At 35.1% G+C, this 6,131-nt stretch overlaps 1 protein-coding gene across 1 annotated transcript in view; it reads left to right on the top strand.

The window, feature by feature from the left end:
- LOC145278088 (interstitial collagenase-like) overlaps positions 1 to 6,131 on the top strand; it is a 295,194-nt gene that overhangs the window by 109,403 nt on the left and 179,660 nt on the right. The gene's annotated exons all lie outside the window — the stretch shown is intronic.

The following is a 6,131-nucleotide window of genomic DNA, read 5'->3' as shown; positions in this document are numbered from 1 at the left end:
AATAAAACAAGAAAACCCTTATTCCATGGAGTTTCGTAGAATGTAATACTTCCCATCAGAGCGAAGCGGGCCGCAAAATAAATTTTGTAGGTTAATGCATTAGAAGAAACAAATAATATGAAGTCTATCATAATTGCATAAAAAGTCATTTAACAGTTTATAGGGATTCAATTTTAATGGTACATCAAGAAACAAGAAAAAAATGGAGAAAAAGGATACGGTAAAAGTCCAATTAGAAATATGGTAAATTCCAGAACAGGAAAAATCCGAGGTACATCTATTGAAAATGCATCTTTTTTTTTTAAGGCTTTTCGACAGCATGGCAAAATTCAAATCCGCACGATTTACTTCTTCCAGTTCAAACTAAGCCGAAAAGCTGCCGAGGCAGCTCATGATATCAATGATGCGTTTGGCCCAGGAACCACTAACGAACGTGTAACACAACGGTGATTAAAGAAATTTCGCAATTGTAACGAGAGCCTAGAAGAGGAAGACGGTCGAGGCCGGCCGACTGCGGTTGATAACTAACATTTGAAAGCCTTAATTGAAGCCGATCCTCGCAAAACCACACAAGAAGTTGTTGTTGAACTCGAGGTCGACCACTCAACAGTCGTCCGCCATATAATAATAGAAAAAATGTTGTATAAATAGGTGCCACATGAATTGAACAATAATAAAAAATAATCGTCATTTTGAGGTGTCTTCTACGCTCCTTCTGCGAAAGAAAAACGACCTATTTCTCAAGTGGATTGTTACATGTGATTAGTAGTGGATTCTCTACGACAACCGGCGACATTTGGCACAGTGGTTGGATGCCAGAGAAACTCCAGAATACTTCCCGATGTCGAAATTGCACCAAAAAACGGCTATGGTGACTGTTTGGCGTTTTGCGACCGATATCATCCATCACAACTTCTTGAATCCGGTGAAACGATTACGGCGGATAAGTACTGCTGACAAATTGACGAAATGCACCAGAAGCTCCAACGTATGAGATTGGTCAATGTGAAGGGATCAATTCTTCTCCATGACAACGCTCGTCCGCATGTTGCTCAATTGACCCGGCAGAAGCTGAAGGAATTGGGCTACGAGACCCTATTACCTCATCCGCCATATTCACCGGACCGCTCGTCCACCGATTATCACTTTTTCAAGCATCTAAACAACTTCCTGCGCGAAAAATGCTTCAAAAGCCGATATGGTTCGAATCAGCCTTCAATGACGTCATCGCTCCCAGAACTCCGGATTTCTATGCTAATGGGATAAATAAACTTCTTTTTCGTTGACAAAAATGTGTCGATTCAAATGGTTTTTATTTGGAATAATAAAGTGTGGGAAATGTCAAAAAATTGTTGATTCACTGTCCGCATAGCGGCAGAAGTATAGCGCAACAGTTAGAATCTCCGACTGTCATTAGGGCGGTCGGGTTTCGATCCTGGGTTGAGGTGTATATATATATATATATATATATATATATATATATATATATATATATATATATATATATATATATCCTAACCCATAGTGATATTTGACTTTACACTCCAGTATTCAAATCCTCGGTCAACAACAATTATAATGGGAAAGGAAAGAGAATTATTGGCCAACTAGAAATCCTCAACATATATAAAAACAAGAAGCAACCACAGAATTCGCGCATAAGCCTGACGAATCCTATAGTTGGATGAAACGCAGAATATTCAGTGTAGCTTAATCGCCATATATATTTTATAAATTACTAACTAACTCTACCTACGTATTGAGCACTTTTGAAGTAAATACTTAAAGTTTACGCATAAATCTATACTTTCGTATATTAAATTTATGTGAATAAATAAAGTACTTATACTTAGCTCCTAAAACAGTCGAGCACTTTCGCCCATTGGCTGATAGGAAGGGGCGCGGTGGATACTAGAAAGCTGATTGGCCAACTAGAAATCCTCAACATATATAAAAACAAGAAGCAACCACAGAATTCGCGCATAAGCCTGACGAATCCTATAGTTGGATGAAACGCAGAATATTCAGTGTAGCTTAATCGCCATATATATTTTATAAATTACTATATATATATATATATATATATATATATATATATATATATATATATATATATATATATATATATACATATATAGTTTGTTATTTCGCTTCAAACATACCACAGTGCTACTGTTTGGCACCAAATCTACCGGGATATTATGTAGGGAGTTGAGCAACAAGATATCTGTTCACATTACACTTGAACTTCTGCATGCCAGTACGGTCAGGGAAGCAGGGACCTGGGGGGGGAATTCCAAAGCTTAGCAGATTGAGAGAAGAAACTATTAGAGTAGAAATCCTTCCGGCATCTAGAAATCCTTAAAATGTAGGGATGAGATTTTGCAGCTTGTCTTATTAGTCGGAACTATTTACGTCAATGATACACGTGTTTTCAGTTCGTTGAGCACATTCTTTTAAAATACTTGTAAAGCAGGCACAGGGATGAAACATTTCCATGATGAGACAGTTGTAATCAGGTTGATAGTGCGAAATCTATTTGTTTGGAGGCTCTTTTTTGAAGATCCTGTCTAAGAGCGAGAGACTATTGGCAGAGGCACCGGCGCAGATGTGACAACAATATATCTGGTCTAGGCGAATGGTGGCTTTGTTGAGATATAGGATACTCTCAGGAGTGAGTAATTTTCTAGCAAGTATTATTCGCAGTAACCTTGGCAATGTTCTCAAAGTATTTTTTTCAATTCATGTTACCCGCGAATGTGAAGCTGAGGAATTTGAACGAAGAACATTCAGATAGCGCATTATCAGCCACGGCAATCGATGGTTGTAAAGTTTTCTTGTAATTATTAAAGGAAATAAGCTTAGTCTTAGTAGCATTAAATGTTAACATATATTTATGTTGTCATATCACTAGAGATTGGAGGATTTATTCGAAGGTTACAGTAATCACCTTGGATATATGATCATTGGTTTTTCCTTCGGGTCTCCTATAGAGCGTGTATTCGTCGGCATATATACCTGCCTCAGAGACAATTCCGCCATGAAATATGAATATCAGAGATAATAAAGGCCCAAGGATCGATTCCTGTGGCAGGTCTGCATTTATATCATGTTGTTTTGGAGTACAACCATCGACACCAACCTACGTTTTATTCTTGTCTACGATTTGATTATATTAAGCAATACCATATCATTTGATTTTTATGAGAAGACCTTCGTGCCAGAACCAGTAAAAGGCCTTAGAAATATCTACGGCTATTACCCTAGTATGTCCTGCTTTATACAGTGCGTGGCATATACGGTAAGAGATTACAATTGGGATACTTGCGACTGTTAAATAATGAGCCAGACAACGCCGAAATAAACAAATACGAGAATCCAAGTAACAAAACTCCCGGGCAACGCCAGACTATCCGAAAGAGTGAGCAAATAACAAAAAAGCAACAACACTGTGATATATTACAATATTATTGAAATAAAATATTCTCAGTAGCTGAAATAATGTTAGAAGATAAACATTTGAAACAATAGCATGTTTTAGAGTCGCAATAAAATTAACTGAGTTAAATATTTTAAGCCAGTTAGAATATTTATAATAAGAAGAAAAAAACTTGACATTTATCTCATTAAAACAATATTTACAACTAGCACGACCCGTTTCGCAGCGTTGCCCAAGTAGTTATGAAATAATGTTAAGTGTAGAAAATAATAAATAATCATTTTGAATTGCTAAGTATCTGTGTCTAGAACTGATTAGGTAAGTAAAACGATTGTCTCGATTGTTCTATCGTGTTTGATTTTTTTGTGGGGTGGGGGGGGGGTCTCACATGTCCCTACTTCGCAATCATAATCATACAGGTAGAAATAATTGAGCAATAAAAATAAGTAATTGCAACAAAAATCTATTACCATGCAATTTTTAGTTCCATATTAGTTAAAAGAAAAGTCTGGCACTCTAGCAGAATTTGACCCTGATTCTGGAGATTTTCCGCCAATTATAGTTAGTGCTCGATCGGCAGTCCCAGAGCTAAACCGAGCAAAGTAGAAGATGCAGACGAATTTCCAACCAAACAAAATGAAAAAATATGAATACAATAAAAAAAATATACTGTAAACTTACTTGATATAAATATATATATTTATTTTTCAAGAAAAAGATGCAATTTTTATTGTTTATTTACTTTTATTATTTATTTTGCAATTTTTAGAATTTATTTACGATAACAACCAGCGTAGTATAAACACCTCCAATCTCCCCATGTTAAGAAGGGTTTCTGAATAAACACCCCCAACATCGAAAGCCGTTCCTAACATGTGAAGGTTGGGGGGGGGGTATTTAGACGTTTTTAACGTGTAGGTACTGTCGTATAAAATATTCAATTTTTTGATAAGTAAAAGTTTGTTGGTTTTTCTCCCCAATGAATAATGAATACTTTTTGGTACTCTGTATTTTAATGTTTCAATAAAAGATATTTTTTGGAATGCACTTATGTTCACGTGCTGAAATAACATAGGAGGATGTTTTATAATTATACTGTACATTCACGGAACCATTTAATAGAAAAAGATATCGTAAAACTTAATTTAAGTTTTTAAAAAAATGCTAATTTAAAATAGAGCGCGGTAACATAAGTACATAAACACCTATTTTTTTTATTTATCTGTAAATTGTTAGGTGATGCACAGAACTGTTGCAAGAAATTGCTGCTTGTTTATTTTTTATTTTTTTTAGAAAAATGGCAGTAAAGTTTATTTGTCTATCATAAGCGGAAGTTATTTTTTGTTGTTTTAGAAGAAAACGCGAATGACTTTTATGTAAACCATAAATAGGTGAAAGTACAGAAAGTTGTTGTTTTTTTAACAAATGATATATACATAAATGGACCCCATCATATAAAAATAAGTAAGCATTTTTTGTGTAAACAGAAAACAATAAAGCCGAGCAAAGTAAAAGACGCGGACGAATTTCTAAGCAAACAACGTGTAAAAACTTTATATTACAAAAAAAAAATAACCAAAATCTACTGTGAACTAGCTGAATATAAATATATTGAAAAGATGCAATTTTTATTGTATATTTGCACTTTTATTATTTGTTTTGCACTTTTTAGAATTTATTTACGACAGCAACCAGCGTACTATAAATACCTCAACCTCCCCATGTTAAGAAGGGCTTTCAGAATAAATACTTCCAACCTCGAAAGCCGTTCTAACACGTGGAGTTTAGGGGTCTTTATTCCTAAAACGTTTTTAACGTGGATGTCGGGGTTGTTTATAATACGGTTGTATTGTCGTCCAAAAACATTCAAATTTTTACTAAGCAAAAATTGCGTGTTTTTGTTCAATGAAAGATGAATATTTATAGTATTGTGTATTTTTATTTATCAAAAAAATGAATATATGTTGGAACTTATGCACTAATATTACCGTACGGAATGATGGAGTGACGGAATCCATCAAGTTGGCAAATCAGATAGGTCGAATATAAGAATGGTCAGAGTTCAGATAATCACAATGGACGGAATAAGTTACGGGAGACTTTATTATTTGCGAATCGAAAAATAGAAAGAGTATGTTATGTGTATGTAAGTAAAAAACCAGTTAATGGCGGTGCAAGCCTAATATCGTAAGAAAATATAGAATTTGACTCGGTCTCAACTGAAAGCTGTGGGAGCACTAAGTCTTGAGAGAGAAAAACAGGAACTTTTTCCTCTGTAGTTGTGGCGATTATGATGGTGTTGCTCATCGGATGTAATGTACCATTTTATTATCACCAATGAATGTGGCCGAAGTAGTGCTCGTAAGCTACATAAGATAATGACTATCAGGGTATATGTAATGTATCTGTACTTTGGTCCTGAGGAGAATTTCTGCAATCAAAATATTATATATGGAGATTATAACAATAAGATTGACCTGTTTACGTAAAGTGCATAACTAACAGAGAAAGGGGTTTTGATATCTACACATAAACACAGGTTAATCAGTAGGGGAGTTCAGTTCGAGCCACTAAAGATATTAGCTTGGGAAAAAATTAGTCTCTTGTGGTTGAGATGCTTGAAGGGACGCGTTTATAGCAAGATGTAGAAACCAAAAGAGAAACGTTGACAAACTTTGGTGAAAGCGTGAAA

The sequence above is a fragment of the Euprymna scolopes genome, chromosome 6, assembly GCF_053919585.1.
Source record: "Euprymna scolopes isolate OS-2025 chromosome 6, ASM5391958v1, whole genome shotgun sequence".
Taxonomy (NCBI): Eukaryota; Metazoa; Mollusca; class Cephalopoda; order Sepiida; family Sepiolidae; genus Euprymna; species Euprymna scolopes.
This window is presented reverse-complemented; position numbering and strand designations above follow the sequence as displayed.